We start from the raw sequence: 14,533 nt of genomic DNA on the forward strand, positions 1-14,533 counted from the left end.
CTTTATTTTATCATATTGTTTAATGATCTTGTATCTCCAATTGGTGCTTTAGGATAAATAAAATACCTTAAAATAGATAACCTGTGATTACAGCTTATGGTGCTACTCTATCATATTAATAGCCAATTCCTCTACCCTCCCACGTGTTCCTACAGCTAGAACTTCTTCGACTCACACACATACCACAGACCTTCCATCGTTCTACTCGACATTTACTTTCCAAAACTTCCAGCATTCACTTTCCGACACAAGGAGGCAACGCCATCCATATGATCTCCCCATCTCTAACACCCTAACACCAGCCACCAGCAATCAAATGTGTTTCAACCTCAGGTCAGGTAAAGCCCCTTCACGTCTTCTAATTTCTCTATCAAGGAATTAAGAGAAAACACTCAAAATAATCTCTGTTATAAATTCTCGTGAGTCTTAAACATAAAACATGTTTGGAGAATGAGGAAAGAGTAGATAAGTCCCTTAGGTATCCTTGGCTAACATAGAAAAAACACCAGACATAGATTTTAGGAAATTAATCTTATCGCATTCCCGCTTATGATCCTTAAAGACTCCCTCTCTTAAAACTTGAGTAACGTAAAGAAAAGAATATATACAGACATGCATGTATCCTGAGTATACATACCCATCTAAGTCTCTACCTATTGATCTATCAATCAATAGATATGTATTTAGATACAGAGATTTCTCTGTGTGTATAGGCATGTAGATACATATACGTGTATGATGTACACATGTGAATGGACGTGTATGCACACATGTGGATATGTTTTATGTGTTTGTGTGTGTATTGATGCCAAATGTTTATTATGTCCAATGAAGAAGGCAGAAGTAACCAAGTCTTTATTATCTAACTTCTATAAGCATGTGAGCTAGAGTTGAAAGGGAACAAACACACACACTCCATACTGATACAAAGATGGGATGATAATAGACAATCACTATATCCCACCCTGTCCCTACATCAGCGTACCATTGTCTAATGCCATGTAGATGCAACAACACTGGACTGCTTTGTTACCTCCTCACTTTTGTGCACACCTCTATCAGCCCTTAACATACTGCAGTACTACTGGTATGCTACTTCTCTTCAACTAAACTGAGAGCTAAACATCAAGGAACGTTTCATATTCTCATCTCCCCCGGTGTGGTACCTGGCACAATGTAAGTGCTCAGTAAATGCTCTTTGAATTAATGAACTGTCATATGGATGGATGGGTAGATGGATGGATGGATGGATGGGTGGATGGATGGATGGATGGGTGGGTGGATGGATGGATGGATGGATGGATGGGTGGATGGATGGGTGGATGGATGGATGGATGGATGGATGGATGGGTGGATGGATGGATGTGTGGTTAGGTGGATGGATAGGGTATGGCCTATCTCTCTGAAAGACCTCAGTGCAGAGGTTGTTCTGTTCCCTTCCATGGGAGAACAAAGTGTTTGGAATCCAGACACTCTACTCCTAAACAAGGGAAGAAGTTCTGAAGTATACGAAGATAAGTGTTGTCCCATTGTCTCCATGCTGTGGTAGCAGCAGAAGCTCCCCTGTCCCTCTCAGGTAAATGCCTTCTTCTGACCAACGCTGTCAAGCCTGATGTTAAAGGCCTATGGGGAGGAGCAGAGAACTACCACAATACCAATGGAATCATGTCAACAGAAAATGAAGTCTGTGAAGGTCCTAGAGTTCAGTCGCCCACCTCTGGGCAGAACAAAACTGCTGCCAATGGAAACACACAGTAGCTCCGCGGAGACGGGGCTGTCTGTAAAACACACCCCTCAGCCCCTATTTAGTGGCCCTCTTCCTGAAGAAAGGCAAGAATTCCACCAAACCTTTCGTAAGCTTTGATATTAAAGACTCTCAACTCACCAAAAGTGTTTTCCTCTACAGAGCTCAAAAATATCTCTACAAAGGCGGGTCACAGGTCAAGTAAAAAAAAAAAAAAAAAGAAAGAAAACGTCCCTGATCTCATTGTTTTTCTCTCCTTCAGTCTTGGGAAATTCACCAGGAAAGGGTCTCAAACACCATACATCGTCCAAGCTGCTCTTCTATATGCAGGAACCGCCATGAGGAAGATAATCGGGAAGATAATCCCGATGTAAGGAGCTGCAAGGGATTAAAACAAAAGAAATAGTGCAAAGTGCATCAGTGGTTTAGTGGTTCAGTCAGTCTGCTACAGGAACCGCTGACAGACATGGCGGCACCCTACTCTCTGTGTGAAGGGGGAGATGTTCATAGCAGAATGGATGGGTTCCTCTTCATCTGCTGGAGGTTGGAAAAAATGAAGCACTTCATACATCAATGAAATCTTCCACTTAAAATTCAAGACTTGATTGAAAGCAAAGCCTATCTTTGTTCCTCTGCTTTGGATAGGAAAGAAATTAAGCAACAGATGGAGAGTGGGACGTTTCCTTTTGGAAACTGCATTGCTCACAGGAAGTCAGAGCTCAGGACCTCTGAGCTCCTCCTTCCAGAAACGGGCTGCCCCAACTAGTCTACCTGATCAGGAATGGCCTGATCCTGCTGCACCACACGGACTGCTCACACCTTCCATAGGCTTTACCCCCGGAAAACATTCCTGAGATGTCTTCTGATAACTTAAGGTTAGGGAGCAGGACCTGGTTAAAGACGACGGGGAAGGGGGGGCCCCGGCAGCCCCAGCAGCCCTAGGTTTTGTTCTCCAGCTTTTCTCTCTCCCAGAATGAAATTGGGTTCACTGCAAATTCACAAGCTAATGGGCCGGAAATATCTGGCAGCTAGGGCAAGTTCACCGGCAGGTCTGGGAGCAACAGCCCAGCCCTGGTCCGCCAGAAATGAGTTCACCCTGTTTTACTCATCCCAACGCCACAGCTCTGGGGCAGGAAGAGAAGGCCCGCTAGATAGCTCCCCCTACTGGTAGATTAACTCAGTACCCCAGATCTACACCCCCTGAATGGGGGTATTTAACGTGTCTAACCCAAGGGTCCTCAGACTTTCATGGGACCCCACAAGCATCTTTAAAGAAAACACCTCAGAAGCTTTCCAGGACTTTAGCTTTTTCCTCAGTAAATTTAGGGATTGGAAGAGTGATTCAACCAGAAAGTTGTTTGTTCTCCTTTGCCTTGTGGGAGGTGGAGGGAAGGCTGCCCGTGAAGGGAGTGTGCACTCTGAACAGACAACTAAGTCGCCCTTGCTTGTTGACTGAAAATGTTGTTCTTAGCCAAGGTGCAAGTAGGCAGGAGAAGCCTCAGGGAAGGAAAGGCCTCATTACAGATGAAACGTTGATTTCCCTGGACTTTGCTGATAAGCTTCAAAGACTAGTTAGCGATGGCCTCGGGGCTGAGGGCCCATCAAAGCTGAATTTCACTAAAAGGAAATCTTTCAAAAATAATAATAAAATCTATGAGCTCTTCTGCTCAGTAGGGCACCCAGTGAAGCACCTCATACACATGTTCACATTTAATCCCCACATCTACCGTTTGAGGGTAATATTATCACCATTCCCATTTTACTAGTGAAAAAAACCAGGCCCCCAACTCAGACAGCCAGTAAAATTCAAAGCTAGGTCGGTACTGATGACTTCTAGAAAAATCTTTCTCTCACCTGAAGTCTGTTGATGAGATATAGTACTCGAGGGCCAGGCTCAGCACACTGGGGAGTTGATGCCATTCCCTTCTCTTTCACTTCTTTCCATGAATCCCCACACCCACCCAAACACCTAACATCAATCGTAACCACTCACCACTTCCTCCGTGACCATCTCTAAGATGTTCTTGAGAACATCCATCCCCCACCCCACCAAAAGCCAATGGCTATCAGAAAGATGAGAATGCATCACGGTATGTTTCAGACCGGCTAGATGGAGAAGAAGGCAGAGGGAAAATAAAAGAAATTTAGATGATTGAGATGAGGTCCTCATGCCCCCAAGCCAATGGGCCTCTGTCTCCTCTCCCTGGCACTTTAGACCCAGGAGAAGGTACTCCATTGAGGAAATATGGGCATTATAATTTCTAGGCCTTGTGCTTGCTGTTGCCTTGTGAAAGACTAGACTGGGGTGTTTAAGTAGAATCCAGGAGACCATTTATAGCTAAGAGAAAAGAAGTACCCCCAAGGCAGACAGCTGCCACAAATCAGTTCTTGCCTAGTTACTGACTTGGTTGTGACTTGGGGGCCAGTGGACAGGGGCTGCTGTGGAGAGGGAAGTCTCCACTGCTCAAACTCTTGAGCTACCAGCATCTCTCATTCAAGTTAACCACAGACAACCTCTCTGAGACCCCCCCAAACATCCAGATATTCTTCAAACGCTACCGATATTGCTCAAACTTTAATATGTTCAGTTTAGAAACAGTAGACAGAACTAACTCCATATGCAAGCTGGTACTCCCCATGGATGGAGGTCCACTGGGCTCCTCAGGCTTCTTGGGACGGTCCCAGAGCTGGGACACATCACTGAAATGAGGGTCACAACCAGCACTGCATCCAGAATCAGGCTTGGAACCTCCATCAGCAGTTCCATTTTCAAGACTTACCCTTAAAAATCTTGATCCACAAGTTTAAAGAGAGTTTCAATCCATGTTTGAGACTTGGCCAATTAACTCAAACAAGTAATCAGGAGAAAAAAAAATATTTTTTTAAAGATTTTTTAATTTATTTACTTGACAGACAGAGATCACAAGCAGGCAGAGAGGCAGGCAGAGAGAGAGGAGGAAGCAGGCTCCCCGCTGAGCAGAGAGCCAGATGCGGGGCTCGATCCCAGGACCCTGAGATCATGACCTGAGCTGAAGGCAGAGTCTTTAACCCACTGAGCCACCCAGGTGCCCCAAGAGAAAAAAATATTTTTGTATGTTTTTATATATTGTGAAAATTTTAGAAATTCTAAAGGATGTCAACCTAAACATTTTGAAACTTAAATCCCCTATGTAATTTTTTTTCTAGCTGATAAACATCTCAGCCAATAAATAGCATATATTGTCTAGCAACAAATAATGCAATAAAATTACTGTAAAGCACTAGAATATGATATCCCCTGGAGTTCCTGCCCATAGATTAATTCTGCATCACCAAAACTATACTCTGCATCGGGGATGGGCAAATTACCACCCATCAGCCAAATCCAGCCCACCACTTGTGCTCACAAATAAAGTTTTATTGGAACATGGCCACACTTATCACTCACATATTATAAATGGCTGCTTTCACACTAAAACAGGAGTTAAGTAACAGAGACTATGGTTCATGAAGCCTAAAATATTCACTCTCTGGCCGTGAACAGAATAATGTTGCTGATTCCTGCTTTTCCTTTTAATGACCTTATAGGTGTACCTGACTGTTTAGAATTGAAAATCCTGGAAAGAAGTAGTCGTGTGTATTTATACAGAAAGCACTGGGCGAAACCCTGTCTACAAAGTTTGTGATCAATGTTGTCTGAAGTGGAGAATGATCTTAACCTCCAAATGGAAAACAGCAGACAAAATGAAAATAGCTCTGCTAAAACACCCTCGGGTGAAACGCGGGAGGGCGAGGGGACAGTGACAATTGTGTTTGCAAAGTACGGTCAATGATAACCCACGCAGTCTGCTACTTTCCATTCTGGAGGCCATGTTCACAGTGTCTCGGAACAGATGGTACCTGGGCATGGTGATTCCCGCCACACCGGCCCCACAGGACCTGCAAGGAGAACAGAAGGGCACAGTCCATCTGCATTTCCCAAGGGCTGGCCTGCGCCAACACACCAAGTCCATGAATGCAATTCAACAAATATTTAAGCGCCCTCTTCAGGCAGAGATTGGCAGCACTTCTTTGCATTTACAAAGAGGCAACGGACAGAATCCTTGGCTTCGGTGGGAAACAACAGAATCAATTAGGATAAGCTGAACGATGGTAAGCCCCACTCATTCACTTGCAGAAGCCCGAACTCGCAAGACGACGGTATTAGGAGGCAGGGCCTTTGAAAGATACTTAGGTTTAGATGAGGTCCTGGGGGTAGGGCCCTCATGGTGGGATTAGTGCCCTTCTACCGAGAGGAGACCCCAGAACGCTCTTTCTTCGCTACTATGAAAAGAAGGCAGCCAGTCTTTGGTGAGATAGGAAGAGGGTTCTCATGGGAACCGACCACAATGAAACCGTGATCTCAGACTTCCCCGCCTCCGGAACTGTGAGAAAATAAATGTCTGTTGTTTAAGCCGCCCAGTCTACGGTATTTTGCTAGAACAACCAAGCTAAGACAGAAATGACTGATGGTGTTATTCATGCGCTAGAGATGTGAGCAAAGCAATTGTGGCACAAACGTGGGAGTGATTAATTCTGATTATGGGCCAGGTTTTATTTTAGTCAAACCTCGGAGGACAGGTAGGAGCAGGTCTAGCTACATAACTTATAAGGCCCGGTCTAAAATGAAAATAAGGAACTCCTCATTCCAAACCTATTAAGAAGTTAAGAAAAGTAATAATTATTAACATTGTAACAATATTATAGTGATAATTATATTAATAATTTTTAAGAAAATACATTAATACTTAAGAAACTAAGAAGAGCGTTAAATCAAGTGATGGTTGCTTCCACACAGGTCACGTGCCCATGAGTTTGACCCAGAACAGACCAGATCAAAGAGGCACAGGAACTAACAGCCCCATTTAACTGTCCTGCTTCTTGGTCTTCTCTTAACTTTTGGTTCAACACCTTGGAGTCTCTGGGTGTCTTCTCTGTCCCCAAGTAATCTGGCTAGCTGGAAACGCATTTACAGAGACAATTCAACATTTTGTTTCCCTTAAAGATGTTACCATTCAACTTCAGGGTCCTAAAAACCTCAGACCTAGGACTTGAATCCAGAACCACCTGCTGCCATCCATGGGTCCTAAGGCCCAGGGCTGTCTTCTGTGTGGATGCCAGTCTGGAGCCTGAGCGACTCCTCAGGCACATGCCCAATCGCAAAGTAGACAATGACGCTGAGGAAGTGCAAGGACATCATGGCAATCTCCTGCACGTGATGGATTCCATCGCGAATGGGAAGTCCGCTAGCCACCGTGTACGCATCTCCAGTGATTTCCACCTGAAAATAAAGCAACAAAGTGGCCTTGCTCTGAGGCCCCCACTTTGAAGAGCCACACCCCTGACTCCACTCCTTCCGTGTCCCAGCATTTCCAGCAGTTTCTGCCCTTGTCCTGCTTCTTCCACAAAGCCTTCCTTCCCCAAGCCCTCATGCACCCATTCCCTGCTTTCTCCTCTGAACTCTGAGAGTGGTGGGGACCGTATTTCCTCAATTCAAGTTCAAAACCAGTTAAACGGGCAGCAATGCACAAATGGGGAAAATCTCGAAGAATCGCATGCATCCATCAAGTGGACTTCATCTTACCGAACCTGAAGGTACATACAAGAGCTTCACCCCATACAAGGGCTCTTTGATACATTTACACATAGGTATGCATTAGACACAAGACATATGCTTCTACTTATGTACAAATGCATTTATCTGCCTGATTTGTCCTCTTCTCTCCCCTGATAAATCCTAATAAAATCACCTTTCAGATCCCTCATTCACGATAGAGAATAAATGACCAGTGTAAACTTGAAAGGTCCAGCCCTTTCCAGATACATGTGCATTTTAGCGGAATCCAAGGATAATGCAGTAAAGGTGGAATTTCAGGCTTTAGCCGGGCAGGAAAAGCACCTCTGTCTACTGGTCACCCCAAAATTACACAAACTCAACCCATACACAAGGCTGATTGCTTCTGTCCCCACCATGGGTACATACGCCCTTTAGACAGTGACACTGATTTAGTATTAACTCGTGCAAAACGTAACGAGAAAATAACACCAAGAGGAAATTCCAGAGGATGCCCTTCTGAGCAGAATAGCTTCCATTTGGGGGTACGTGTGACCTACCCTTTGAGAGTATCCTCACCATCTTTGCTTTCACCCTTGAACAGAGGCATATCTGTGGGGAACAGTGGGGGATAACCATTAAGGATATGTCCTTGTGGACATGACCACACTGTCCCCCAAATCTCCCTGGCCCCAGGGCCACAGGCAGAGCCCTGCAACCATGGTCAGAGCTGGAAACCTGTGGTTGCCCCAGGCATGCGTGAGCTTGGGCACCTGCACTCGGGATCTGGCCCCATCAGAAAACTCAGAAAACACCCAAAGCGGCCATCATTGCTACCACTTGAATGAATCCAAATTATTCATTTTTGCTATCCTCCCCTGAACAATCATTTTTTTTTTAAACTCTGGGTAACCATATTCATACATCCCCTGAGTGGCACGAGGCAGATCATTGTTTCTCATTTTAGACACAAGTCTGATAGCCTACCCTTGGGGGCCCGTCTTCACCCGCACTGCTTAGGATCACAGGAACAGAAGTGAGACTCGCATAGGGTCCAAAGACAACCTTTAAAGGACAGTAAACATGAGTCTCTCTGAATACGAAGGAAACAGATTCGGGAGCGAGCTGGAAGAATTAGTCAGTAGAAAGTCAATGCCTCTTTAGAAATGTGTTTACTGCGAGATAAAATAATGGAAGGAAACAAGGAGCAACTGGTGATTCTTGACAAGCGCATACGTCTGTGATTAATTAAGCCCTTTCCCAAGAAAACAAACAGGAATAAAATATTGAGTTTCTGCCATGCGCCCAGATAGACTGCCAGCCTGAAATAGAGCCTTCCCCTGGCTGACAGCGAGGGCGGCGTCCACCGTCACTCCAGCCCCAGACTCAGCGACAAGGAGAGCGTGTCCCCTCACAGCCCAGGAGCCAAGTGTCTCACCTCTTACACATCATATGTTTTAATGATGCCATCAAATAAATTGTGCAGGTCATTAAAGAGCATCACAACTTGCAAAGGGAGCGGAGAGAACGCAGATCTGTGAATCCAGCAATATCAGAGAAAAAGACTGTCACGGACTCAAAATGTTCCGGTTCCACAGACCTTCCAGCTGCGCGCTGTTCTCTTCCAGCTGCGAAGCTGAAACCAGAGAATAGGGACCGGCTTTGAACAGACTCTTACTCATCTCGTCTCCCACAGACCCCGGCAGAGTCATGCTTATAGACCCTCTGGCTTCAGTGGTTAGGTTTTTGCTGAACAAAAATTCCATCACCTAAAGGGATTCTTTTGACTCCCATTTCTCCACCTGCATTTTCTCCAAAGAGACACTTTCCTTGGTGGGTATAAATTGGAAGGGGGCAGAGCAGGTTACAGGAATGCCTTTACCATAAGGATTTTCTCCCAGAGGGCATCTCATTTTCCCCTATTGGCTATAGAGTTTGATGGTAAAGAGTCAGTCTGCAGATGCGGGAGGAAAAGGAAGTAGCCACCAATCCACAAACCAGTATTTTCGCCCTAGTCCACCCATCTCACATTAACACCTTCAAATCCCGATCCTGCGTCTTTGTCAAGACACACAGGAAGGGTGCTGGAATTTTAACAGCAGATGCTCCTGCCAAGTGTTTAGAGTACAGATGCGATTACAACCAAAAATGAAGCAAGTTTTTAATCTGAAGTCCTGGACGCATACTGCGTTGCCCAAAGAAAGGTTTTGGAGTACAATCCGAGATATTGGGACGCCGGCAATTAACCAGACTCGTGCGGCCAGAGCGCCATCTAGTGGTCACTCTGCTGTTGCTGCAGCCATCATCTTTTCCGTAAGACATTCTCTAGTCCTTTGTAAGGCCTTTGTCCCTATCTCCTTTCACAATTTGGGTGTGCCAAATTGCCTGCAAAATGCTTCACCATTACAATTTGGGTGTACCAAATTGCCTGCAAAATGCTTCACACATAAAGGAGCAAAAAAAATATTCTCTCTATGTGGAGTCTCTTAGTGATGCTATTTTTTTCCTGGGTCCTTTGCAAAGCTCCGTGCCCACCCCGTGCTCTGGGATACCTAGGCAGCCTTGTGGACAGAAGCCTATCCACCTTCCTCTTCTCTGCCATCAGCTAGTTGGTCCTCTCTTCCACCACAGCCTCCAGGTGATGGGCACACACCTCCAGCTTGCTCACCACAATGTCTAGGATGTTCATGTGGCTTTAAAACCCCCACATGAACATCTTTTCCTAAGAACTTCAGGGCCAGAATGGAGCACAACTTCCAGCTGTACATCCCGAGAAAAGAAAACGTGTCTTGCCCTTCAGGTTCCCTACTTCAGGGCTGCCCATGGACAGCAGTGAAATGACCATGGCAATGAGGCCACACGGCAGGACAGAGGCTGCCTTCTGCCAGCTCTATGACCTCAACCTGCCCCCTTCATCTTCCTGAGCCTCGGTTTCTTCATCTGGAAAATGAGGATAATGACACACACTTCCCAGGACTGTTCTGAGGGTCCAGGGGATATGGGGCATGCGGTGTTTAAAGCTGCATCTGGCCCTCAGCTAGCCCTCCCCCACTTCCCAACATGCTCCAGGTCGCTGTCATGTAGTCAAAAATGTAGACTTCAGGACAGGTGTTTGGGTTGTTGTTGTGGTGGTGGTTTTTGGTTTTGTTTTTTTTTTCTGAATAACGCCAACTGTTTTCTTTTCAGGTAAAAGATGTAAGGAGCACTTCTAGATCCCATAGGCTCTCGGTTTAGAAGTGTCTTCAGAAAAATGGTTTAAATTCCCCATTTTTCAGATGAGAAGACTTAACATAAGAGAACAGATTTTCTGAGTAAAAGTCATGATTGACCTGAGATGTATCATTTAGAACAATTTTGATGTGGAAAATGCAGAATTCTGGGCTGTTGTGTTAAGAATGCACAGCAGAGGGGCGCCTGGGTGGCTCAGTGGGTTAAAGCCTCTGTCTTTCGCTCAGGTCATGATCCTAGGGTCCTGGGATCGAGCTCCGCATTGGGCTCTCTGCTTGGCGGGAGCCTGCTTCCTCCTCTCTCTCTATGCCTGCCTCTCTCCCTACTTGTGATCTCTGTCTGTCAAATAAAGAAAGAAAATCTTTAAAAAAAAAAAAAAAAAGAATGCACAGCAGAATGGCCAAGTTAGGAGCAGATGCCAGACTTGCAGCCCAGGGCCCTTCTATCAACTCCAGCTGCTTCTAACGTGGCCGCGCCTGCATGGGCGCAATGCGCCAAAAGAAGACACTATCATCCTAACGTGAAGCAAGCTACTATTGAGGAAGTTGCTTGGGAGGCGTGAATAATTTAATCCCTTACTCTAAGGTCGGTGGATAGTTTTTTTATCCCATCCTCCTACCCCAACGGATGAGTCAAGACCCTTGGAATGTTGATTCGGAAAACATTCTGGGGCCATGTCAGGACTCCCCGGGAAAGAGAACCTTGATTGACTAGTAGTATCTGGAATGGACAAAGGAGGACAATGGAAATGTGGATGTCTGATACATTTTTGTATCACTTGTGAAACAAGGGGAGAATCTTTCACTCTACTTTAACCAGCATGTAACACAGTGTTTTGCATGTGGCAGTCATCTAGTGGGTAGATGATGAATGAATGAAGGAGTGGAGCGGGTGAATGAATGAATGAGTGGAGGAATGGATGAATGAATGGAGTGAGCCACACAGGAGCCGTCACAGCCATAGAGTTTTAAAATTCTAATGGTTAAATGATCAGGAGAAAATGTGCTGTATCTCACCCACCCTTTGGAACTGGCTTCTCGTAAAATTTTCTTAACAGAAGGGAAAGTGGGCCTTTTCTCTGGAGATCATCCCAATACTCCCTCACCATGACCACAATCTTCTCATTCCCCTTCTCCTCCAACAGGGGAGGTCGAAGTGGAACTGACGTGGGATCTTTGATTCACCTGATGATTTCTGAAATTCACGTGGGGTGGAGATGGCCAAATGACTGAAAACTTTGTGCCATTAAGGACACTTTACACATATGTGCTCTTCAATTTGCAAATTGAGTTTTTAAATAAATTGAGTAGATTGGAATGTCAGAGAAATCTGAATATTTTATGAGAACTACTTCGGAACCTCCTGGAAAATGCAGAACCCTACTGTAAAACATATAAGCATCTTTTAATGAATTTGTTTCTAGATTAAGTTTTTTTTTTTCTAATAGAACTTTTCTTGAAGTAAAGCATGTATATGTCTATGCGACTTCAGGAGTGTATAAGAATTTGGGTGCACGTTATGCAATTTGTATTCCATATACAACGTCATATAAGAGTTATTTTAGCAAATTATAGATGTTACCACATACTGCCTCCATGCCCAATTTTGTAAACTTTCTTTCACTTTGGCCTTGACTTCTACTGACATTTATTAACCACTCTGCTTATCCAAGTTTTGGAAAGGAAATAATAAATTGAGAACAATGTATACATGTTTTGGTATAAAAATACAATGGGTGTAACAATATGAATGAATCTTTTTATTTATTTTATTTATTTTTTATATGAGAGAGATATCATGAGTGGTGGGGAGAGCAGAGGGAGAAGCAGACTCCCCACTGAGCAGGGAGCCCGATGGGGGACTTGATCTCAGGACCCTTGGATCAAGACATGATTCAAAGGCAGATATTTCACCAACTGAGCCACCCAGGTGCCCAACATGAACGAATCTTAAGTGCATATTACTAAGTACAAAAACGTAGTCTGAAAAGGCTACACAGTGTATGGTTCAGTTTATATGACATCACAGAAGAGGCAAAACTATAGAGACAGAAAACAGATGAAATGTTGTCGCTAGTTTGGGGAGGAGAAGGCATTGAACAGGTGAGGCACAGGGTTTGTTTCAGGTAATGAGACTATGCTCTGTAATACTGTAGAAGTGGGTACATGTTACTGTGTATTTGCCAAAACCCATTGAACTTTGCAGCATAGAGAGTAAACCTCAAAGGACACAAATTCTTAACAACATCTGTTGGGCTATTGGACAATCCCAGGGGAGATGCAGACCATGATGAAAGAATGGCTTGAGACCCTGAAGTCTAAACACAAGGACCCATTCACAATTCCTGTATTCTAGTCGGCAGGATTGCATCTCAGGAGGGGACAGAATAAGGACCCTGAAAGCACCACACACGTACTCTGGGATTGGATAAGTAAATAAATGGATGGCAGATGGTGGGAGCAGGGTCTCGCGGTTGGAAAGGGAGGTTTGGATAAGTGGTAGGGAGACTAGAATAAATGAACCATGCGGGAATGATGTTGGAAATGTCAGTATGAACGTGTTTAGCTTATATAGACACAGCTCGGTAGATACGGATATGGAAAGGTGTGTACACGGAGGGTAGCATACACACATGCCACGGGGAGGGCCTAGAAGCAACAGCACCCCAGCAGCCATGAGCACACCCAGCATCTAGGTCTTGGTTTCCAATATCATTCTTCAAAAAAAAGAACCAGGGTTTGTGTATCCTTGACCTGATGGGACGAACATGACAATTGACCTCTATGGGCTGCCTCCCAAGAAGCAGAAGCCCAGTCTAGTCATAAGAAAAAAAATAATCAGACAAACCTCAGTGGGAAACATCCTACAGAATACCCAGCCAGTGCTCCTCAAAAGCACAATGTCATGAAAATTAAGGACAGTCTCCGAGAAATAGTCCTGAGGAGCACGGAGTAGACATGATGGCCAAATGTACTGCGGTGTCCTGGATGGGACGCTGGGGTAGGAAAGACACCGGGTTAAAGACTAAGGACATTGGGGAGAACCACACGGGTTCTCAGTTGGTTAAGCATCCGGCTCTTGATTTTGGCTCAGGTCATGATCGCAGGGTTGTGAGATCGAGCCCCGTGTCGGGCTCTGTACTGGATGTAGAGCCTGCTTAAGATTCTCTCTCTCCTTCTCCCTCTGCCCTTCCTTCTCCTCTTAAACAAACAAACAAACAAAAGCAAAAAAGCTCAAGGAAATCTGAACAAAGTGTGGCCTTTACTTCAGAATAATAATACAAAGTCTAAAACTGTAAAATACTATCTTGTTTTCGTCAATGTACATACTTGTGTTTAAGTGCATATTTTAATGCACAAAAATAATCTGAAAGAAAATACATTTTAAAAAAGGATGTTCTATGGGTAATTGTGTTTTATATCCCAAACGAAGTATCATTTGAGACATGGGACCACAACGGTTTCAAGGAGGTGATTGGAGAAACATCATTGCTGCATCTTCCACTTTCCTGTATTCAGCTCTAAGAACTGCCATGAAAGAATCAATAAAATGACATAAAACTTTGAGCCACAGGTTCAAATTCAAATTGTGGGTCTGCCGCTCGGAGTACACATGTTCCGAAGCTGGTCATGTGCAGCCATTCTGTTCTTCTTCCGTGTGTATTGGGAAGGGGGATGGGGATCTTGGTAAAACACAGTTTCTGGGCCTACCCCTCAATTTCCAATTCCGAAAGCCTGGGGTTGGACCTGAAAAATCTGCATTTCTAACAAGTACCCGGGGGGATGCTGTTGCTGCTGGTCCAGCGTCGCACTAGGCCAGGGCTTCTCAGACTGTGGGTCTTCAACATCCTCTGGGAACATGATAAAAATGTAAATTCTTGGCCCTCACCCCGGACCCACTGAGTCAGAGACCCTGAGAGTGGGACCCAGCGAGTCTGTGTTTTAACAAGCCCTCCAGGTAATCCTGACGCCCACTAAATTTTGAAAAAC

General features: G+C 44.8%; 1 pseudogene; it reads right to left on the reverse strand.

Annotated features, from left to right (window-relative positions):
- Positions 1 to 2,017: 2,017 nt before the first annotated feature.
- LOC123955081 overlaps positions 2,018 to 14,533 on the reverse strand; it is a 47,701-nt pseudogene continuing 35,185 nt past the window's right edge.

Source organism: Meles meles, chromosome 13 (assembly GCF_922984935.1).
Source record: "Meles meles chromosome 13, mMelMel3.1 paternal haplotype, whole genome shotgun sequence".
NCBI lineage: Eukaryota > Metazoa > Chordata > Mammalia > Carnivora > Mustelidae > Meles > Meles meles.